This window comes from Lonchura striata, chromosome 8 (assembly GCF_046129695.1).
Source record: "Lonchura striata isolate bLonStr1 chromosome 8, bLonStr1.mat, whole genome shotgun sequence".
Lineage (NCBI taxonomy): Eukaryota > Metazoa > Chordata > Aves > Passeriformes > Estrildidae > Lonchura > Lonchura striata.
Window position 1 is genome coordinate 23,476,570 of NC_134610.1, and position 25,155 is coordinate 23,501,724.

General features: G+C 37.4%; 1 protein-coding gene across 14 annotated transcripts in view; it reads right to left on the reverse strand.

Annotated features, from left to right (window-relative positions):
* Positions 1–25,155, reverse strand: part of ZNF385B (zinc finger protein 385B) — a 155,908-nt gene that overhangs the window by 65,692 nt on the left and 65,061 nt on the right. Inside the window, exon 2 of one of the 14 annotated variants that reach the window (XM_021552499.2) lies at positions 17,877–18,027. The exons of the other annotated variants lie outside the window; for them this stretch is intronic. The gene's annotated coding sequence lies outside the window, so the exon portion shown is untranslated. The remainder of the gene's footprint in view (positions 1–17,876; positions 18,028–25,155) is intronic. 14 annotated transcript variants of the gene reach the window in all.

The window sequence follows — 25,155 nt, forward strand, 5'->3', positions numbered from 1 at the left end:
TACCAAGAGACTACCAAGTCAGCAGCAGCAGAAAATAAAACCTTCGTTGAGCACTGATGCATCTTACTGTCATCCAGACTCATCTGAACTAGCCCTCATCTTCCCTGCAGTGTAACAGTCAAATTTCATGCCTGCCACTTTGTGTTCCTGGTTATTTCTCTCAGGATGGTATCAGTTTAAGCTGACAACACAGCAGTGTTAACTCAAGTTCACTTTATGAACACAGCAACCCAGTCCTGCATTCCCAGAATAGAGATTACTGCTCATGTTCTGCACTGGTTATTACTCAGCTCCTGATTTCCTTTCTATACTTTGGCGTAATTCATTTTTCCTTTGCTTCAAAGGGAAGATAACCTATTAGTTCTTAAAGTTATTCAGTTTGTTCTTCTCTTTTAAAATTACTGTGACCTCATCAGTTCTCTCACTACTTTGGAACCTCTTTTACAAGTACCACAGATCTGTATGTTCATCTATGCAAGTATCCTTGTGGTGTGTCTGTCTGAGCCAGTGCTTTGAAGATTCTGGTTCATCAATACACTCTGACCTGTTCTTGCAGGCTTTTTTTGTTTATATTGGCAACTGTCACATGAACATAACTTATCTTTCTAACAAAAAGTAATTACAAACTGGCTCCATGCAACCCAAACATTTTGTTTTATCTGACTCTCACAATAACAATCCAATTTTAATTTGGTATTCTGTAAGTATTGTAAGTGCACTTAGAGAAAGATTTCTTTATGTTTGATGCTTATTTCATTCTCATTTTATTTTCTGGGTTTTTTTCCTACAGATGCATGTTGCTCTTTCTTCATCATTATTAGCAATTTAAACCCTTTTCCATTTCCTACCCCTAGATACAGCTCTTGTGCTCAAGTCTGTAGGAATTTTATAGTTTAGCCAAACTATTATTGCCACATTTACTAACTTGCCTCTACCATGAGAGAGTTTGCAGCTGTGTTCTTACTAGGGTTTCTTTAGAAGAACTTTCAAACCCTTACATTATGCTTGATAAAAAGAAATATACTGATAAGGATAACTTACAGGAAAACCTCAATCCTCTTTTCAGAACTGCTTTCACTACTGTTTTTTTTTTTTTTTTTTTGTGTGTGTGTGTGTTATCATGTTGCAACCTTTTGCTGCATAATTAAAACCCAGGCAAGATGGCTATTCTGACATTTTTTTTTCTACTAAAAAGCAACTCCCCCTCAGTTCTAATAAATAGTGGTTTTCCCCATCTTTAAAATAAGTGTAAGATTTCACTCTAATTTCAAAAGCAATAATCAATAGTTCATATTCAGTATCCTAAATGTTAGTTTAAAGTTGAATCTAAGCATCAGAAAGACTCCAGCTTGCCTCTGGAACAGGTAGCATATTTCCCTTTCACTTCTAAATCCCAGGTTATATACTGTGGTAAATAATTGAGCCTGTAATTCTGAGCAGTGATAAAGAAGCAATGAGCCCTTCACTTTTTTCTTCCCTTTTCTCATGCCTGATTTAAGAATGTGCTTAAATTCCCAATCACTGGGTTTTAAATTCACATTCAAACATTCTTATTAATTCCCAAGAGTACCACACATCTCAAACCTCAGGTCATACTTTGTGATTGGCAAGACTGAAGAGAGGATTTTCTGACTAAAGGCAATGCAAATTTAACAGAAAGCATATGGTTTGAAATATGACTTTGTATTTCTAAAATATTCAAAACTTAACAATGAGAGTTGAAACTATATAATTCAAAGAAAGGGTATTTTGGTTTTGTGAAGTGGAAAGAACTGGCAAAAAGCTCAAAGGAGGAAAAATACTGCTACTGCAAAGGTGTCTTCCACCTCCAGTGATGTTTCTAGTAGCTATAATGCCACTCCCAGCAAAAGGGAAAGCAAAACCACTGAAATGCTACCCAGATTCTTGGAAAAAGAATTATTCATGTAAGATTTTGAAGTCACAGTTGAAGGCATTTGATGAGTATATGTTTAGACACAAATAAATTTTAAAATACTTTACAGTATAATTTTGCTTTTCCCTTTTAATTGCCCATATTTACAAAACCAAGAGAAGCAAGCTTACTTTTATAAACTTGAGATCTGGGGCTACAATGTGTGATGTAAAAAATGCTGGCAAATAATTCAAACATGGATCTATTACCCTGGTGCAAATCTGCCATCATTCCTTTTAAGTCCAGAGAATCACCAGGATTAGCAGCAGTACAAGCGTGAAATTTGGCTGAATAACTTCAGTTAGAGGAGCTCTGTGTAGAAGCAGCAGCTGCCAGGTCAGACAGTACAGTGAACCTTCCCCAGTGCAAAGCAATAGCAAGACAAGGTACAAATGTATTTGTTATCAATTCCATGTCGTCAGTTTGATCTACATCCACAGAAACTGCTACGTGCTCTTTGCTGACTAAGAGTTCTCCAACTGCTGCACGGAGAAGCCCACTGAGGACATGAAACATGCCAGCACTCACTGGAAAGAGGTGAACGGACATTCCACAGAGCAGCACTTGTAGGAGGAACCCAGCAAGGGGGTCCTGCAGAGCAACTTGGAGGGCAGGCAGGGCATCACAGCCCACCCACTCCTCTATCTATTAACACTTCTATGGAACTCTCTCTCCATTTCTGTGCAGATGTCTCAATTATAGCACCTTACATAAATATCTGCTACAGGAGCATGCTAAAGCTGCAAGGGAAGCATCAAACACCGGCTCTTTAGTTAAGGTCAAGGCTGGTATGTTTCCGTGGATGCACCAGACACAGTTTGACAATTCATCATGCATTCCAGAATGGGTTTAAAATATGCCACGTATCTCTCCATTAGGTACAGCCTTTCAGAGTGAAACTATACTCCAGTGCCATATAACCTAAGGATTCTAACCAAATTCCCTAATTCAGGAGCTGGAGTTCTTAAGCAGGTGATCAAGTAAGAAGCTCTGAACTTGCATTCTGCAGTTGCAGTTCAATCACCTGAAGAAGGATCCCATATTTTTTTACACAGTCACCTCCAGGAGAAGCAGAAGTGATCTCCCCTCCACCTCCACTGGTGGTACCTACAACTATTGGTGTTTTCTTTGGGTTTTTTTGTTTGTTTGGGATTTTTTGTTTTTGTTTCTTTTGTTTGTTTTTTGTTTTTGTTTTAAATTTAAGGTCTATTTCACCATCTTTGCAAAGACAGTTTTTAATCTTACAGTTTTCTGCCAACACAGAATTTCAGGATTGTACAACACATTTTTGGACATGAAATTCAAACATCTTCTATTAAACACTTTTCAAAGTTGCACAAAAGAAAAAAATGTCATGCAAAATGAAATTTAATCCTCAAATATGTTTCCTATTATAAAAGAGCAGAAATGTCTATCATATATTTTAAATGCTTTATGAAACGCACTTGAATTATGGAATACACATGAATTGATTACTGTGATTAATGCCTCAACTGGAATAAAAGAAAGGAAAGAAATAAAAGGGAAAAAAAAAAGATTGGTTTGCCCTTAGACAACGCCAGAGCCAGAATACAAAACAGCCATAAACATTTTCTTTTTTCACCCCAGATTTAACAGCATTGTTTGCAACAAAGGATTTCAGAAGAGCAATTATTTAACATGAAAAAAGAAAACATGCCTCCAACACAAACTGAGAAACAGTCATCCTGTGACACTGCAGCAAATTATTTAATTCTTGAGATCCATTGTGAAAGGTATGAAAAATTAACTTAAAATGGGAATAAGAAGAAATCATAGGAGCAACTGGATTCCGGTGTGGCAAGCATCAGAAAACTAGAGCTGACTTTGAGATTTCAAACTTTGGTGCCTGAAATAACAGAGGTTTGAACATGATGAGCATTGTCTAGTGTTTCTATTTCTGCACACACATGCTCAAATATAACAGCAGAGAAAATCTGTAAATCAAGCTAAAACCACCACTTCATATGTTGGGCTAGGTATAGATTGATAAATCACTCTATCAGGCAGTGGTGCAGAGTTAAAAAGACTTAGACAAAAAAACTGCAGAAAATAAAAATATCTGGACATTTTGTCTGAAAAAAAAATTTAATGCCCTTGGTCAGGGCAATGAGAAATATAAGAAAAAAGTATATATAGTAAAAATGATTGATGGGCTTCCAAGTAATATTTGAGTTGAAAGAGCAAGAGAGAGCAGTAAAGAAAGACCTGCCAGAGTAGCAATTAAGGTGAAGGAGGAAAAAGCCTAATAGAAGCCTAATAACCTGGTCACAGCATGAAGGACAAAGCTCAAACCATCCATGTGTCCTTGACATGAAGGAAGGACTCATAAGTCCATCTCCGATAAAGCTTATTGTGATTAGCAGCAGGTACCTTTTAACTGGGAAGGGATTTACAAATTGAAAGAGCCTGAGGTAAAGAAAGCTCTGGGAAGTCTAGAAAACACAAGAAGTTAAATATGGACACCCTTGGAACAATACATGGCAGATATGGAGGCTAGAGGGGGTACAGGTATTTAAAAGACTTCTGAGGTGAAGAATTCTGAAAGGTTCTGGAGAATAGAGAGAACTGAAATAAAAATATGTGAGAAAAACAGGCCTGAACATCATGGAAACATGATGAAACATCATGAGCATCAAGATTGTTCTGCGAGAGATTTAATATTCATGGTGACAGCCTTTTTCAGCTGAACCAAAGTGTGGAAATAATCTCCTAAGAGGTTTTGAGATTCTCAACAGCACATGCATTTGTATCAAGACTGAATAAAGCAGTACTGTATTTACAAGAGAAGCAATCCTACACTGGCAAGGAGAGGATCAGATGATCAGCAACCATCATTGCACTTGTTAAATATAATGTGCAATAAGGTATTGATAGCATTAAACTTTTATTTTATGAAGTACAAGCATGGCTTTGCTTCATTTCAAGGATTCCATATCTTTCAGAAAGTTCTATCATAAGTTTTGATCAAAACATCAATAAACCAAAATTTTACAAAAGCAAATAAAACCACAACCATATGTTAACAGTTAATATCAATGAGAACCCAATGTCCATTTTACAGCAAAAAAGTGGGTCCTTCCTCCACAAGAATTGTTAAAAGTTTAACATTATAACATAGAAATAGATAGAAATAGCTCTATAGTTCTCTGTATAGAGCAGTAAAATGCTCTAGCTTAAAAAACAAAAACTTATTTCTGTTTCAAATTTGCATTTTTATTTTCTGATGGAACTTGCAGTCTTTTCCACTTGAAATGCAGAAGACAATATAAACACTTAGAGTGTTTATTTTAATTCTGGAATTATGTACCTATTCCTGTGGAGAAGTAAAGCAGAAAGTCTTTTAACACTTCTGTCAAATGTGGTCGTTGACAACTGAACAATTTAGTAGTTCTCAATACAGGAGTAGTTGCAAATTCTGGGAAAAGAAGGTTGCTCAAATTCCCTCTCACTCTGCAAGTGGAATTTTCCACTTCATATAAATACTATTTTTGTCAAAGTGATTTTTACAGAGTCATGCTACCACTGCACATGAAATGGAAAGTTCCACAGCTGTAATGGAACTGGGAGCTTTTGTTCATGGAACACTTTTATTTTCATATTAAGGACAAGTGTGCGTCAGTCAAAAACAGCATTGCTTATCTTCACAGTAAATACAAGATTTACAAATTTTATTCCTAAATATCACTTGTATCTCATTTTAAATGCTAATGTTTCATAATGCATTCCTAGCAAAGTTCATGATAAAGCACCCTGAGCACAGCTGCTAGTTGCCATGTCCCTTACATCTACTGTAACAATCAGCTTGCATGCAAAGCACTGGGAGCTGAATCAGCAAAAAGCAGAAGGAGCTTTCATTTAGGGCCATTAGGACTTGTGCAAGTGGCAACAAAGGAAGATATCTATCCAAGAACTTCTATTTACTTTCTAGAGTGATAGCAACTTTCAGCTATTATTCCTACATCTATCAAAGCATTTTGATTAAAATCTGATCATTGAATCACAGAATCTCAAGTCACTCAATCCATCTACATGAAATAAATCAAGAATTCTACCTTAAATCTACAATGTCCGTCAAGCACCACATTATTTGAAAATCCCTTTACTATAAATAGCACTCAAAACAGTGGGAAAAGAAGAGCAGGTAAATGAAAAGCTAGCAGAGAAGATGAAAAAAAAAGACTGGCTCCATGGAATTTTGTGTATTTTCCATACACATTTGTATCTCCAAAAAATCATATCTTTTAACAGATCTATTGACAAGAAGGTACAAAAATACCTAACACATTCATAGTTAAAGGAATGGTGGGAAAGATTATATGATATTTGCAGAGTAGATAGAAAATAATGACAAGTGTCAAGATCTTGCTCATAGTCTGGAACTTTAATTACTTAAAAGAAAATATAAAGGAAAATAATTATAAAGATGAAGCCGTTAATGATGCAGAATAATTGATGGAATTACAACAACTGCTTAGGCATTTCAAGGATTATCCTTCAATAGCAAGAAAGAACTGTTCTATCTAATAAAGGTAAGAACAATACAGACATATAAACCACTTTCCCCTAAAGGTCTGGAATCTCACTGCTCCATATTTTGCTTATGCTGGAAAAGCCAGTGTTACAAAAGTATAAATATCTATTTGGCTTGAAAAGAAAATTGTCACTGGTGATAAATCACACACACACAAAAAAAAAAAATATATATATATATATATGCAACTTGCAATTTTCAGAAGCGTTTATAGGGCTGGAATTTAGCACAATAATAGCTTTGCTTTTAGACTGAACAAGTTACAGAATTAGTGAGATTTAACATTTACAATACATCGAAAGGGAAATGCTCCCCAAAGAAGTCAAGCAAAGGGAAGAGGACTAAAATGGGATACAAAATTTCACTGATTGAGTCAGCAGATTTGTGAGCCTGAGTGGATACTGACTTAAGCAGGCACTGATCAGCTGGAGGCTGGGCTGGAGTTACCTGGTGGCCTTCAGGTCCTCTTTCAGACCTACATTTGGCACCTTTACATACATAACTGCCCTTCTCAGGAGAGCAAACAGGTACAGGAAAACCTCCAGTACCTGCACTGCAACCACTCTGCTAAAAGGAGTCTGTCAGTCTCACGAGCTACTGCTGTCCTGTCCCTCATTAAAAAAAGTTAATTTCATTAAGTGCCCCAGCAACTACAGACCCCCACTGGCAGTGACCCATATCAATTAATCTCATCAAGAACCTTCACCCAAGCTGATTTAACTCTTAAAAATTATTCCCACCATTCTCACATCTTGTTCTGCTTTCCATATAGTTGAATGTATGAGAAAAATTAATGAGTAGGTTAAAAGTATAAAAACCCCTGAACAATTTTCTTAGATGCTGATATCACAACGATGTGCTGACAGCAGAACTGGTAGAATATGCAGTGTGCCTCACTCTTCCCCATGTCACTGGTATCTCCCCTCAGCACCATGCACACACTTGGCTCTCACAGCAAAGCAGGAAACCTTGCCTTGAGGGTCCCCACCCCACCCATGGTGGCCTGCTGTCCTGAGAGCCTTCCTGTAAACTATTCCACTTTTTATCATTGCAGCTTCACACAAAGTTCAAGCCCTGATCTGGAAGAGATCCCTTGTAAAGAGCCACATCAGTGATGACTACAAAGACAGCTTCCTTAACTGGTTCATCTTTTGAAGGATACATGTTTGCATAAACTTAAAAAAAAAAAATAAAGGAGAAAATAAGCAAGACAAAAATTTCATTAGTTCATTCAAACTAGTTCTGAACTTTTCACAGGACCATTAGGGAGCTGTTAACACCAAGTAATAAATAGCTTGTAACAGTGCTCTCCTTTGAAATGTTCCAGTGTTAACCACAACAGTGGCTGCATTGCTCCCTTAAGCTGATCTGGTCTCAAATGGCACAGCAGAAGCAGCTGTAAGCAAAAAAAAATTAATACATGCTGTAAGATCTCTGCTTAAGTTTTGTTACAAAACACACTGATACTTGAAAGGTTGTTGATGATGTAGGTTAGAATTCCAGTTTCATCAAGAGTGTTAAAAATGTCTAAATAACTGGGAACTTCAGAAACTCTATTATTTGATTTGAATGAAATGCATGCTTTGGGTTTATCTATACACTTTGAGACCCAAAAGACTGCTCAGAAAGCTTTCATATCTGAGATAAATGAAAACAAACAAGGAAATCAAACTTTAAGCAAGAGTTGGCTGTGTTCCTTAGTACAAGTAGGCTAAATTAGTAGAATACAACAAATTAAATAAAATACACTATCGTTATGTTTGTTTAAGAAGGGCATAAGCAGGTAACCAAGGACCACGTGAGTATCTGTCCAGTTTTCTGAAGTCTAAGAGAGACATCAGCTGGTATCCTGTGCTGTTGTCAGTGAATGAACCGTTCTGTTTGCTTGCATTAAAATAGGGTTTGTTTGATGCTGCCAAGTAAGCTCTGGAGAACAGCTGGTTGCACTTTCCATCCTCCATCTTTCTCATGGAGGAGAAAAGCATTCTTTGATAACAGACAGTTCAAACAACAGGGAACCCCGCATTCAATAAATGCAGTGAGACTTTCACAAAATACAGAGCACTAACACGATACTTTAACTGGAGAAAGTGGCGCTCAAATTCAGCTAATTCAAGATTGTAAAAGGTGTCTTGGTACACACTGCACTGACAACATGCATACATACATATTAAGAGGCAGAATTCTCACAGTAGATCCAGCACCAGCAGTTCACATAGATTTGTCAAATATCAGACAAAAATTACTCAAAACAATAGAGTTTTATTTTCATTAACACATCTGTCACTACTTTTTTTTAAGAATGGATTTCCGTATTTAGCATGTCTCTACATAAAAACTACTATAATTCCTATTCTCCCTGCTTTGACATCAATCATGCCTTTAAAAAAAATTTCTCTCATAGTTGGTTTCCAGAAATAGTCTCATCACTGTTCAGTCTGACTTTCTCATGGCTTTTTCCCCCTGAACTTTTTTCAATTTTACATGTCAGTAAAACTTCCAAATCCCTGACAACATGAGATTAAGATCAAAAACCGATGATAATCCCACCCCAACCCCTTTTTATTAATTTTAAGAAAAGCATTGCCTTTTCTTTTTAAACATACTTCCTTTTTCAGATCAACACAAGTTAGATGAGAACTTCAAATTTTATTGCCTTTAGGAACTGACTCCACTTTTTTAAAGGAGCTCTTGTTCTCTGTTCCATCAAGAAACAGAGAAGAAAGCTTGAGTTGCTCTCCAGATGGCCTATACTGTACGTACAAGGAGCTCTTCACTTTTCATGCAATTCATTCCGTCAGGGAAGGTAAACCACAGTTTTGAATTTTAAAGCAGGATCTCATGTATAATTTATAAAAACTGCCAATTACATCAACCTTACTTTTTCTGGTTATTTTCTGCTTCCAAGTGTCCCATGATGTTATACTTTAGGCATAGGTGCAGTATCAATTACTGGCTGTAAGTGACCCTGCACTGGCATCTGTTTTGTTGCTATCAACAGTCCCTTGAACATTACAGATTTTTGGCTGACAACATCACCTACTGCTTTGTTGTTACTTCTTAAAGTTGCCATAGAGACAAAAGAACAGCTGAATAGCAATCTTAATAGTCAAAAAATGGTTATTCTTTAGTAATAGGATGCTATTTGCCAGTACAGAGTCTCAGGTTCTAATGGAATTTATTTTCAATAGTGAGATTTGAGTCAGAACCTTGCTCAAAAAAAAAAAAAAAAAAGAAAAAGGCAAAGAAAAAAGAGCCTTGTGTTTCCTCCTGCCCACTGTAGTTCTGAAGAGGCAAAGAAGACTGACTCCCTGGTGTGGCACGAGATAAACTCAGCAGATGTTGAATCCAGCCCCACACGCTGAAGGATAAAACAGTCAATACACAAAGACCTTACCTTATTCTCTCTTCTTACACATATATTTTCTCTTCTTATGTCTCAAAATGGGAAGCAATAAAGAAGCTTCATGCTTCATCTTCCTCACCAAGTAAAGTGCTTCACCACCTCATGCAAAGTGCTGCTTCATCCATAGAAACACAGCACAACCTAGGAAAAAAAATCAAGCATTCCCCTCCTTGAATTTTTTCCTCTAGCCATAGAGATCTGCTTTCTCCCCAGCACGACCCTTCCCGTACAGAGTATGTGCCAAAGCTCAGACTAACAGCTGAATCCCACTGCTCACTGTCCCATTAACTCATATTACAGTATAACTTGCAGCTGATGGGAGCTGAGGGCACTCAGCCCTGGGATACTTGGCGTCTTTCAGATTCCAGTCCTAGGTTTTGAAATCCTTCCATTGCCCCACAGCTCCTGAGTGAACAGAAAGCATGGGATCAGACTAAAGTGTTACCTTTTCTGTCTTGAATCCTGTTGTTGAGAAGTCAGATAATTTCTAAAGATAACTATAAATAGCAGATTATCCCTGGTTTGGTACAAATAGAACGCAACAAATCAGATCTTTGTCCTGCAAAGCCATCCCACGGACAGTTGAAAGAATATTCTCCAAGAGCCTTCACCTCCCCCTCAATTTGACACCACTGCCCTTCTCCCAAACCTTAGTGGTAGCATGAACACAAAACCTGTTCCCAGGGGTTGCTGCCTGATCATTCCCCAGGAGCAGCTTTAGCCCCTCAATTTCCTGCCCCATGAGCAGACTGTTATCTGCCTATCCCCAGAGCTTATCTGCTGCAAGGTGCAGGATAATAGTCAGGAGGAATATTCTAGCAAGACAAGTAGTAGGGGATAATGCATAAGAGAAGGAGGAAAACAGATACACAAGTGATTCTTCCTCTTCTTCACCAGGCCTTCCTTTTGAAAGATTCCTGCACACCCTTTCCCAGTCACTGAATTTTCTCACCCCCCCTGCCTCTGATCCCCACAGCCCTGACATCCCACACTTGAGGCTCCTTTCACCTCTGCCATGGCCTCTTGTGAACCCTCAGCTTTCAACAACCTGGCCTCTGTGCCAAAATACATTTTGTTGACACTTAGAAAGAACACTTCACACTGACTAGTGTGAGCTTTTGCTCACATTGGACAAAATCTGCTTTTACTAAGAAGCCTTGAATTGACTTTGGAGCTCACACAGGAGCAAAAATATTAAATATTAATATATGAAAGGGCAGGCAGGCTGTAACAGTGGAGGTCTGTTCCTCCAGCTTGCGAGTTTCCAGCTGAGTGAGAACATTTTAATGATAAACTGAAATTAAACATACAGGTTGATTCTAGTTTTAAAAATTCCAATCCACAGAAAAGGTGCTTAATGTGGGAAAAACCCTTAAAAATCACTACTTTTTTGTTCTTTTGAGCAAGTAATTTTTTATCAGTTGAGGGGGGAGAAGATACAATTCAGACATCACTCATCTAGGGGCTAAGGGACAAGATGCAAACAATTACAAAAACAGAAGGAGTAAGAATATAAAAGCAACTTCATCAAAAAGAGGGCAAGACCATATTTTAAATGAGCTCCTTCCCCACTCAGGAGTTACCTTAATCCAAGCTCAGCTTTGCCTCAGCAGGCCCTGCTCTAGGCTTGCTCAGTCACACAGATTGCACATCTTGGGCAAATCACCTGGGCAGATGCCCAGCAAGAAAAGAGCGCACTTCAAAAAAAGAAAGTGCTCTCCTCTGATGGGGAGAGAGGCAGCAGCCCCTCTGACAGGGATGCCCAACAGCTCACAATGCACCCACTGGAAGGGCATTGGGCATCTGCCAGGGGCAGCAGGGGGCTGAGACCCGGGCACCACCCCACCCACAGCAGCAGCTGCTGGATTCTGGGTCTGAGCCTCCTCACAGCCCCAGCTACAGACAGAAAAATGCAGTCTGGCACATCACTGCTGACAGATTGCCAAGTCCAATTCCACACCTCTCTGAAAAGGAGAATGGAAGAGAAAAGATAGACCCTAATATTAGTAGTGATAATAATAATCACAGAATTAACTAGGTTGGAAAAGATCTTTTATATCATTGAGTCCAATCTATGACCAAACACTACCTTGTCAACTAAACCATGGCACTAAATGCCACAGGCCATCTTTTCATAAGCACCTCCAGGGAAGATGAGTCTACCACCTCCCATGATGGTGAAAATAATAATAATAAACCACAATGACATTTCTGATCCTTGTGCACCCACAGTCAAGACCTGAACGGAAGGGAAGAAGTCCACACACCATAACATGAGGTAAAACTCAAAGGGAAAAGGAAACAAGTTGAATGGCAGCCTCAGACTCAGTCCCAACGGTATTTTTATCAAACATGTTTGGAATTGCTTCCACCTTGGGAGCAAAAAAATCTTCCCTGAAACATAATTTAAAGAAATGTGTGCTGAGAAAGGAAATAAAAGATTTGCATTTAAAGTGTTATATGGAAAGATTATAAGGGAATGACTTTTGGAAAAGAATTTTCAATGAAAAAAATTCCAGATGGAATTCAAAAAGAAACAAAGCAAGACACTGATAACATCAAGGACAAGTTGTATTTGAAGATTAGCATACGTTCATAACATATGAGGCATAATGAAATGGTGTGTATTTAAAACTTAGTAGCTATTTACACAAAATTGTTGTGAGGTACACTGCACTAGCAGCTATGTGAAGCACAGCTAAATTTATTTAAGGAAACCTGAGAAAAAAACAGACATGTAACTTCTTCAGAAAAAGTATGAATCCTTCCTTCACATGACAGAAATTATTATAAACTCTTGACTTGCAGTGCTAGCAGTTTGCCTAGTATTTCAGCTCCTATATTTCTATTTTTAAATACCATAGATAAAGAACAGTATCTAGATAAGCCAGGGGTGAAGAAGTAGGGCTCTCAGACTATGTAAGTGCAGAGGGAGAACTGCATTTAAGACAAACAGTAAACAGAAGTCAAATACAGAAAGTTTTTAAAGTTTATGAAATCACAAAAAAGAATTATACAGAAACTGGCAAACACAACTACAGATCACCCAGCAACTTCTATCAATACTGACTAAAAGCAGAGATTTAACCACTCTCTTGCTGTATTAGCTAAGAAGTTCCTTGTCTGTGAAAAGGTGACTTCCTTGGTGTGAAGGCACAGATGTGGGAAGATCTGATGCCTCAAGAAGTCTGGCAGAGAGAAGCTGCAGTGATGCCCTGGAGCTCCCATAGCCACCATGCAATGGCCTTGCAACAGCTCAAATTAAGAAACCTTGCTGCTCTTCTTTCAGATGAAAGTCTATATTTCATCTTTTTGATCCCTTTGGTGTGAGCAAACATTCCAGATATCATTTAATTGGAGTTTGTATGTTTTCTCAGAGGTCAGTAGCACATACGTCATTATTTATGTTCATATTTCCTTAGGGAATTATTCCTTAGGGTACCATGGTTTTTAAATTCTGATGAAAAGTCTTAAAATTCCCCCTGGATTTGTATTCATAATTGACAGTATTACATAACTTTTAAGCACAGAATGATTCACAATTGGTTACAAAATATTGACTTTGTAGAAACTTTGTTATGCTTCTTAATATTTCTTACACTTTCTTTGCTCTAAGGGTCTAGAGCTTCAGTCTCTGATGTTTAGATTTACAAGAAGCAATTCCTCTCCTTCAAGTAGAAGCATGTCCTTTGTTAAATTTTAAAAAGCAAAGACAGGGCAGAGATCCTAATTTTTGTTAGACTTGCATAACTACATCTCAAAGTACTTCTCAGGCCACTCTAACAGAAGGATTTCCCAAATCTTACAACTCCAACTAGGAGCAAAAATAAATCCATAGGTTTGCAGACTCAGCATGTTAAATGTATCTTGATGAATCTTTCATATTTAGACCAAGTAGTTTTTCTGTAATCAACTCACCCTCCCAGTTCACAAAAGCTGCTCATTTCTGTTAACTCAAAATGCTACTCAGAACCTGCTAATGCATCTTTGCAACATTAAGACTATCACTAGCTCTTAAGCATCACAGCACAGAATAGTAAGTCTTTACATTTAATTTGATTGGAATTCTGTAGAAAGTTATTTACTTGGTTTTGTTGGCTTGTTTGTTCCACTATTATTAAGCTGTAATAGCATCCCATCCCTTTCATTATTTGATACTATTTCTTAATGGCCAAACTTGAACAGGGACTCAGAAAGTAAAATGATAGTGCTCCTAATATCCCACAGGCAGACTGTTAAAACAGTAAAGTGATACCATTTACAGCTGCTGGAACTAAGCATTTGGCTTAAAGACCTCTCATGTAATGAAATGTGTTTCAGAGCACCACACAAGCAGAGAGAATGCCACTAAAAGTAGCTCCAAGCCTGCTGCATGCAAAGGAACAGCAGCAGCACCCAAATGGCAGAATTTCCTGTGCCACCTTTATGATCCTGGTGACCATGACACAACAAGTCACTAACTTTACTGTGGGGAAAGCACTATTCAAAAAGTATCTGTGAGCTGACTTGAAATAAACAATTTTAAAATAAATATTTTAATGAGGTTAAGACTGTTCCGTTCAACCAGACAACACCATTCCTACCTCTAATACCAGGATTGATTTAAAAGGAAATTAATATCTGAACCCCTCGCTGGATCACAAATGTTTGAGACATAAATACTGTAAGCAAAGACTGTCCCTTAGTTTAATACACTGTGGTTATAATTAGGAATGATGAGATGGAAGAAATGAATGGCATTTCAAAAGCTTAATATTGAGAAAACCAATATCCAAAGCAATCTATTCAATAAAGCAAAAGGAAAGTGACCCATGGGAAAGGCATGAAAATCAAATAGCTTAGGACTTTTAAAGGAAGATCAGAAAGTAATGAAATTAGTGAGTGCAGCCTATTTTCATGTGTTTCAATGTCAGTTTCTCTTGCATTTCAGTTGTATTTTTAATATTAAAACTTATAAAATTTATTTTAAATGTGATAATTAGCATAATTTTAAAATTGAAAGAGCACAGAACCACAGTGTAATTATGTAGTCTCTAACACTGCTCATCTTGAAGTATATCCCTTACTATTGAGTATACTCAGTGAAAAACTGATTTTGTTCTACAGCTAGAGTTCTACTTAATCAGAAATGTACATCGCTCCCCATGGACTTCCTTGCACTCAAGATACAAAACTAAAATGAAAATACTTCCCCCCCCTTTTATGAATTTACTTATTTTCCATTTAAACTGAACAAAGACCAGATTTTGTGGATTGCTGATCCTATTTCTATTCTCACACATACTCTTGTCCCTCTAGTTTAATTCCACTAGCCTCAGAGAAATCATATGAGTGAAGAATAAACATTGAGCAAGCCAGCAATGGCTCTTTGAGCAGAAACATGAGCCCTGTGAGAGAGTGTGACCTGCAGTACATTAAGCAACTGATGGGCAGTGGAGGTGGTGATCAGCCTTTTGTTTTAAAGCACATCAGAAATACAACATACCCCTTCAGAGGCCAGCTCCTCATCCCACCGCAGCAGGCAGCAAAGCTTCCAACAAAAACAGCATTACAAGATAAAAATTTCAAGGTAAAGGACAACACTCATAAGGAACATTCTAAAACCCTGATCATTCAGCTTTATAGCTCAGCAGATACCATAAGCTATAAAAAGAATGGGAAAGAGAGATGGGACACCCTACCCCCTCACCCCTAGTATTCCTTATGTCTTTTACTGGCTGAAGAGCTACTCGTCCATTGCCATCAAAATCACACAAGCATATAATCACTTTTTCAGTCAAACCATAGGACTGAGTTTATCCTTATTCTTCAATCTTTTCAAAAGCTTTAAACTCTGAATCACTCTCTTTTCACATGCTCTCTTGTTCTGCTATGCTACTACCTGCCACTTCAGGAAGCTGGTGCTAAGTTTTCAAAGACCATTTCAGAACTACTTGTCAGAGCTGTTATTGACATTTCCACTTCTTTTGGCTGTGCCACCACAACATGGTGACAGACTTTAATATATGGTACCTCAAGTCACTAAAAAGCAGTTGGTAACAAAAAAAATGGTTCATTTTTGCACTGGAAATAAAGCCCATGAATCTGCCTAATAGCAGGCCTGGAAGTATTGCCAAACTCTATTAAGAATTAGCCACGTTTTCAGAATTCTTCTAATTTGGTATATACTCTGAAGTAAACCTGAAACCTCCTGAAGAAAAAAAAATTAAACAAAAAACAAAACCACAAAACCAAACAAAAAACCACCACAACAACCACCACCTAAAAAGCCAAGGAATGTAGACAAAAGTATATATTTCCACATTCTTTTTACAAAGTAATCACTGGATTTTTTTTTATAAATATATAGAACTTTTTAAAGGAGAAGCTGATCTGTGCCTAACTAATGTGACAGTCACTTGCTGTAACTACATTCTGCCCTTTAGTTTCATGAAGGCCTCCAAATACATGGCAGCAAGAACTACTTTCCTAATAACCCTTTAGGGCTGTATTCCTAAGTAATCTTAAGCAACATAAAAGTAATTTATGTCTAGTCTGTAATACTTGTAATCCTATTTTTAAATTTATATATTATATACAAAGATGTAGTCTAATTCAATTTATTCACAACAATGAACAAAGAGTACTTTAAATTGAACACAACTATAGAACTCTATGACAAGTTTAGCATTTTTGGGGGCAGTGTTTTGTTTTGGGGTTTTACTACTATCAGCCTTTTCTAAACCCATGAAAATAGGCTATTCTATAGGCTTAGAACACCATTCCAAGCAGTTAAGCAGTGTGGTGGGTTTGTGTAATGTGGTGAAAGGTGTGAATGAGTGCTTCATTGAACAAGAAATACAGGTAACCAGGAGCAAGGTATAGGAAGACAAACTTGGCCATTCTTTTGCATTGAACAGATGCCTTGATATTTAAGTGTATGTATTGCTGTACAGTGACACAGGAGAAGAGTTCAAAAAGCAATTTTCTTTCCTCCATTCTGAAAGCTCTGTCTTTCTTCAGGTTCCCTGTAAGAATCTACAAAGAACAATCTGATTCTGTACTTACCAACTTCATTTTGGCACAAATCACAGCATCACCAAGGGCATACACTTTAGTTACTGTGTAAATACTTGTTAAATGAAGAGGAAAAAAATAAAAATCACTTCAGAAGTAGTACCTTAGCTACCTCTTTTTATACAAATACCACACAAGCACAGCCATACAAGGAAGGTGCTAAAAAAGAAAGTAATGCAAATGAAGCTCTGCATGGTCATGAAGGTCCAGAATGGCCAGCAGGTGGGTTTTGAAAATAACATCTGTGTTAATCATGGTGAGATCTGGCGATGCTTCACCACTTGAGGATAAGTGCACTTATCACTGTCATACCAATCTCTACCTCTTCAAGTGAAGCAATCTACTTAAACAGGGAACACTGGATGGACATTTGGTTTGGATTTATGCTGCAAGGGGGTATGTAAAAGTTCTTTGGGATACACTACCCTTTGAAACATGGAAGACTGGGGTACATTTCTCTTTGGTAAAAACTATTAATGATATTACCAGATAACACATATTTCAACCACAAAGACTACAAAATCAAATTTGGTTTCATAGTATAAGCCGAACTTCACTATCTGGTTTGTATAACTACAACAGCCAACACATTTAACTAGAAGGTTTGCACATTACTTTTTATTGCAAGACCACATTTCTCAGTAACATATGTCACTCTATTAGTTGAAGTTCTCTTTGCCTAGTTTAAATTTGTTACTGCTTTAAGCTTCTAGTCACTTCTGAGAACAGCTATTATAAGTAACTTGAGTGCACATAAGCTTGAACAAATTAAAACTGATAGATACTACCCAATTAAGATTATCTGAAGCTGTCCACTGCAATGGATTCTTAAAATTTTGAGGGCATTTCTCATATATTCACTGACTGTTAGTACATGAAAGAATTTGCTAAGCCTATCCACCTAATCACTGTTTTATTGATGTACTTACCTTCTGAAGTGTCGAAAATCGTCCTTCCCTATCCTCACCTTTGCCTCAGAGAGATTTCAGCAACATCCCAGAAACTCTGACCAGCCTCTGAAAGGAGCAGGTGACTTCTAAAGCTGATGCCATAGCCAGCATACCTGGTCTCTACCAACCACTGCAGCAGAGGAAAACACCACCAGGGTAAGAGAGCAAAATGTCCAGTCCCAAAAAAAATTTAGCTTAGCCCCAGTCAGTATCCTAGTTGCCTCCTCTCATTCCAATGGACAGTTTTTTCCCAGGGGTTTGAGGACAAGCAGGTTTTTCTGTAAACCATTCTCTGTAGGTAGCACATGTGACTAGCAATTGTTCCTACCCACTGAACTCAGGGAAAGACAATACTTTTCTGAGTTCTCACAGGAAGGATGATGAAAACAAGAGACATGTTTAGCTTTCTCTTACAGGTTCCTGGATTCAGGAACTTTTTGCTTGATTTGAAAATTGCCAACTTTTATTGTGAGATAGTAACATTAGGCTTGTAGATCAGGGAATAACAATAAATAAAAGTATACTGTCCCCAGTCCTTTCTTGTCCCTTTCTGGTTTGCACTGAGGTCAGTGCATTCTTGCACTTTTACCTCCCCTCCCACAGTGAGGACAAAAATCTCCCTAAAGGCACACAGGACAAACAAATAAACATGACTGCAAAGAATTAGAGAAATATGTAAGTTAATCATATATAAAGAAACTCCTTTTTTTTTTTTTTTTTTCTGCACAGCAAGCTGTATTAGGATCAGATTTTTCTTTAACTAATCTTCATTAGAGTCTCACCAAAACACTACTGAAGGACCTGATCAAAATCCCAGAAATTACAGCAGGAGAAAACTGTTCCAAATATAACATACTGAAAAACAATCCCTTGTTTTAATTGCACAACTCCAAACCACGGCCAACAAGGTTCTGCAGAATTCAAGCCAAACCCATCCCCAACTGAACAGCTCTAGCTAAAAGCGAGTTGTTGTTCAAATAGATCCTACCTTCTTTTACCAGTTAAACCAACATTTGTAGGAGAGAGTGCTGCTTGTCTCCATGTTCTTTACTCTATTGATTGTTGTGTAAATATTAGGCTTCCTGCTTGTGGAGAAACTACTGCAAAGTTTCTTTCAGTTCTGTTTGCACACTTCAAACTTGTGCATGTTTTAGAACAAGGAAGTTTATGTAATGTTCCTGAGAAAATGCAGTACATCATGGCTCATTTTAATTCAGGTATGAATACATGACACAGATGAATTCACAAAACACTCCTTTCATCTGAAATTTAAGTAGTAACCCTTTTTCTCCTGAAGGTTGAAGCAGCTTTAAGTGATGAAGTGATTAGATTTTTCTGTTTCTTTACAGCAGTGCTGGATTGAAACACCTTTGAATTAATCTTTCCTGAATTTACTCAAAAACAAATACACCATCAACCATAAGAATATTTGAATAAGTCATCCAAAAGATGTCAATGTTCTCTACAGCCACAGAATATAATTTTAAACTCTGCTCAAAGCATTTCAGTATTACAGCATATAAAAGCATGTTCTCCCCAAAGACCAAATTTTCAAGTACTGAATTAACCCAAATACTCCTCTGCAAAATCAAGAGACCTGTACACGCATCTGGGATATTCACCTATCTAAATACAAACCTTTGACACAAATTTTATTTGCACACTGTTCACTACCAGTGCTGCATTACTGAAATTCTTGCTTACTGGTATATGCGTGGCTTCATCTTTCCTTTTTAAATTACTAAAATTTACCTTCTAAAGATATCATTGGGAAAGTGACAGCAGACCACTTCTGTATGTATGGATTATCCTTCTTTACTCGGACACCTCCCACAAGTTTAGAGTCCTGTTCAAACCCCCCCTTCTTGCCATGACCCTTCCTGACCCCCACTGCTGTCTCTTGTCCCTGTGACTCAGTTCTGGTGACAACAGGGTCAAAACAGACACTGGTACCAGTACAGGTCAGACATTTTCCTCCATTTGCCAGCACTTGTATTGCTCAGCTCTTGCCAAAATTTGTATCTTATTTGTTGCACAAATTTCCAAGTTTTATTAGGTTTCCCTTCTCAACAAATTCTTTCTCTCAGTGTAACAGAGCTGCATGTTCTGCATAAAGCAGTTTTGATGGGTTAAAACTGGAACTTTCTCTTTTAGTTGAGTTTGGTTCATTTGGGGGTTTATTGTTCATTGGGGTTTTCTTTTTGTTGGTTTGGTTTTTTTTTTCCCACTTTCCAAATAGACAGAATTTTCTCATTTACTTTAATCCCAGTCCCACTGTCCCCAAAGGCTTGATACCATTTTTTGGCTCTCACTTTTCTCTCTCAGCTGGCAAACCATTTCTGGTCTTGCCACCTTCTAGCCAAAGCTGCAGGCAGATGATGCCTGGCCAGCATGGACTGTCCACTGCCTATGTCTTGTCTCCCAGGAGACAGGAGCAGCCCAAGATTTTTGGGCTGTCTGCACTGCCCTGCAGAGTGGCCCATTCTGGGGGCTCTCAGATCAGCCATGCTGGGAAGTCAAAGATAAGACATTACCATGATAATGGTAGCACAGGGGAACTGTGCCTGGTGATGTTTAACACAGCATCCTGAGGCTGAATGGAAGATGTGGATTGCTCCAATTTCAGACAGAATTAACACATTTCTAAATCAAGATTGCTGAAATCAAGTAAATGAACAACAGGAACAACAATTCACCAGATTTCTCTCAGGCTTCTCTGTTAAACCTGCTGCAACATGTATTTCTGTGCAATGCTGCAGGATTACTATTGTGACTGTATCTGAGCATACAAAATGACAGAGAGCAAAGGTCTAGGAAAACCAGAAAGCAATTCCCCACAACAAAGATTCCAGCACCCAAGGTATAAAATTATGATCATCAAACAAAACATAGACATATATAGAAAAGAAAAAGGAAACACATACAAATATGCAACCTAATTTGCTGAAATCTCATCAACTCAACCACACTAGGCTAAATTCTGCACTAATCTTAAATTCTGCCACCTCATAAAAAGCACCTCTCCAGGCCTTTTTCTTGTTTTTAGAAAGTTAAAAAAGGTGACAGTAACCAAAAATTATGTTCAATTAGTACGCATCAGTTTAGGTTAAAAAAAGAGCAAAATATTACATAGTAGTTTTAAAAGCAATGTAATACTATAAGATGTAATTTTGTAATTGACTACATACTAAGGATGATCATATTTACACAGAAAAAAAAGTAATTTACACATTCAAATCACAGAAAATGAGCATTCTATTACTATTTATTTCAACAGCTGAAAAACCTACCAATGACATTCCTCCAGTCATGGTTGCCTTGTATATAAAAAAAAAATTAAAGGTGTTTTATACAAGCTAATAATCTAACTATAAACAGGACTTTGAGGATAGAAGAGAGCATTTATGTTTTTGACCTATCAAGGCATTGTAAGAGGAACATTTTGAATGCATCATGTACATTTTAACACTGCAGTTAACTAATGTTGTATAATCTGCAACACATGAACAATTCAGAAGCTTAATAAGTTCAAGTTCTTCTTTAATATACACTTGAAGGCATTCCCTATTTCAAATTCTGCTAATATTTGTGCTTATTAAAGCTATTATATAAATAATATTAGTCAACAGATTTTAGCAGCATAATGATAAAAGAGAATTAAATATATACAATAATTAAGCATTAATTTTTTACAGTGAACTATCACTAGACTCACAAATAAAAAACATTTATTTTCACATTTAAGAAACACATTCTTCCAATGTGCTTCTTAATAAAAATTTTCAGTTAGAGCCTTCCTTCAAAAAATGTCACAATTACCATCTAAACAGGCGCAAAAAAAGTTCAAATGCTGATTTTGGCATTTGTATTTCTTTGCAGTTTACCCAAAGATAAAAAGTATCTGAACAAATAGATCACAGTCACCCACAGTGCTAAGATTTCCAAATTTGACTACTCTGTTCCTAAACTGCAGCAAATTAGTACAGCTTTCACTAATGGATTGCTATTAAAAATAAATCAGCCAAACATTTCTCCTTCCATACAGCTGGAGCAAGCATACAGCGCTCTATTATGCAGCTGCTTGAAAGACACATTTCAGCCTCCACATGGAATTACTTACCCAGAAGCATGTTTCTCTTCTACAGTTAGCTCAGCAAAATAGAAGTTCTGCACAATAGATCTAGCAAAAGAAATGTTTTCACAAGCTCCTTTTTGACTTGGTGTAAGCCTTGAGTAGGGTTTGAACTTGTGCTGCTGAGAAATATGGCTTGCTCCACAAAGCTGTTGGGGCACTTCACTCCCATTGGTGCATGACACCTCTGCAGGCTATGCACAAGTGATGCAGACAGGCTGCAGCTGGTGCCACCTTAATTCAAGGTACCAAAACCATAGAAAAAGAGAAAGCAGTCACTTGTGCAAAATTTTTAAAGTTAATATATTTCAGTATATCTGTCCTACAATTGGTTTTAAAACAGTTGCCCATCTTCCAGCAAGAGAAAAACTCCTTACAGAACAAATAGTGTGTCAAGGAAAATCTACAGGGTAGGCAAGTTTTGCAACAGTAAATGTTCCATCTTTGCATAATGTTTGATTTCATTACAGCTGAATTTCTCTGCTCTGATGGAAAAGACTTCTTTTAAAGAAATACAAATAGAGAGCTGGTTTTGGACTTTTTATTTAGCTCAAAAGTCACCTACAAGGTTAAATGGGACAAGCAATAAAAACATTCAGAATGCTGCTGCTACCATGGCAAGTACCTACTGTCCAGTAAAACTGACCACAGACTATTTGCCCAAAATTAAAATGAGCCTCTGCTATGAAGAGAAAAAATATCCCTCTTCATATTAGAGAGGGAAAAGGCACAAAATCTCAAATCTGGGACTCAAATAATTAACTTCAAACAAAAAGCCTCTCTAATCTGCAGCCCTCACTTTGGGATGTGCTGTGTGAGTACACCTCAGCTGGAGTTTGCACAGAACTTCTGATTCACTCAAAAGAATTTTTCCAAGCACATCCTAGTAAGAATACTTGATAGGAGTATTATTCAAAATAATTAAAAAATAGAGATGGAAGACATCCAACATAATTAGGAACAGATTTTTACCTGATGCAGTTTGCAGTTATGTCAGATAATTCCTCACTGAGAACTAAAGATTACAGAAGAAATCTTATATGCAATCCTTCCACTTTAATGCTTTGTGTTAAATATATAAAGATTTACTTAATCTTCTCATTTGTTTTGTATGAAAGTGAAGGAATGAGAAGAGAGATAAAAGATGACTTTAAAAAGTAAACTTCTTGAAAGAAATTTCCATGCCTCTAGAAATACTGGACAGAATTTCTATAACAAGATTAAATTTGTACCCAGTCCTGAATAAAGTATATTGTTCCAGTGAAAACACTCTTCTCTAGTATGTGACTGTCGGTTACTCAAAACAGCACATATGAAAATTCAGCTTAATCTTATTTTATTCTATAACCTCCTACTCCTCACTTCTACTAAAGGGGGATTACTTCGATAATTATCTGATAATATGAGTTGGCAGTAATTACATAATTTTGTTACATGTCCTGAAATATTTGGTACTCTAAAAAAATCCTGTTCTTAAAAAAAGAGGAAAAAAAAAGGGTTGTGGGCATTGCAAGCAGTGAAAAAAAAATCAGCTTTGACATAAAAAGGCAAATAAAAATCAAATCAAATTAAAAATAAACTTCTCTGACTTTTAAGCAAATCTTGGAAGATGTGACTCATTCTCATTGCACACTTGGAATTGGCAACACCAAACTTCTGTGAAGTTTTATGTGGGTTTTATATAGACTCTGATGACTTCATAAGATGACCAGTATACTCAATAAATACTCTGTTGTCTCATGCTGATAATAACATTCATAATTGCATTTTATGGGATGATGGAAGGATTTTTTTCCTTCAATTTCACTGTTAACTGCAGAAGAGTCTTACATGTTCCATAAGCATGTGGTAGGTTTATGCATTACAGCAAGACAGAACAGCAGGGCCTGTACCTCCCCCAGACAAGAGGCGTAGCTCCCTTACTCCCTCCACTTGCTCAATGATTGCAGGGTCTCTTTTTTTTTTATTTTTGGCAGTGTTTATTAGTTCCTTTCTAATATCATGCAAATGTGCCAGTTTTAAAAATTTATCTGGTTTAACATGCCATAGCTCCTTTCTATTTTCTTCTTAACAGCATAGAGCACCCTGTCTTGCAGAAGGCCAGACCTTGGTTTCAGAGGGAGGTCTTAGGACACAGTAATCTCAGATTTAATGTGTCAGCCTGCCCCCCAACTCACATCCAAAATGGGACCTCCAACCACAAACCATCCCAGTTTTAACTACAGTTCTCTCTTCCCCACCCTTTAAACAACACTAACTCTCATCTACTCGACTGGCAGCCACTGTCCCAAGATTTTGGAGATACCCTGATTATTTTGTTTGTCTGAGAAGGCCTCCTCAGAGATCCATAACAGCACAGAAGGCCCCCCCAGACTACAAGCATGATGGACTCTGGTATTGAGGGCATTCAATGCACTTATGCAGCACAACAGAGTGCTGTGAGCGAGCAGGAAAGCAGGACAACAGCAATTCCTTTTGGAACAGCAGTCTGAGACAGTCGTGCATTATAGATGCAGAAGTCACAAGGGTGAGGATAGGTGGCTAGAAGAGAAAAAAGAGAAAGTGGAATACAGAAGAGAAAGGTGTGGGGGAAGGTTTAAAGACATCAGATATGTGCGAAAAGAATGCAATGAAAGGGCAAATGTTATTATACCAGAAGGAGAGACTGAAAGAAAGTAAAAACATTAAGATGAAAGCAAAACAGGCAGAAAAAAAACCAATAGTAAATTTAAAAAAAAAAAAAAAGAAAAGCATTTTTCTTTCCAAAAAGCTATGATGTGCTGACCTTTCAGAACACAGTAGTACAATGTTCACTCCAAGTGTCACACCAAGACCATACATCTAAGCAAGGGGAAGAAAGAGAGACCACAAAAATATGCACAATCGAACCACAGAGAAAGGAGAGGCCTCTTGAAGAGGTTATCTGAGGGCAAATGCACTCAAGTGTCATTCACATGCAGCTCCTATAGTCAAAGAAAGAAAAGCTGACTCTGAACAGCTCAACTGCCAAGATGCTCAGGTGGTGGAATTTTTTTTTAAACCAAAGCTCGTACTTCAAATTCTTCTCTCTTGTTTGCAGGAGATGTGACATTTTGAGCACTTTCAATAGGTTACTTATTATCTCAG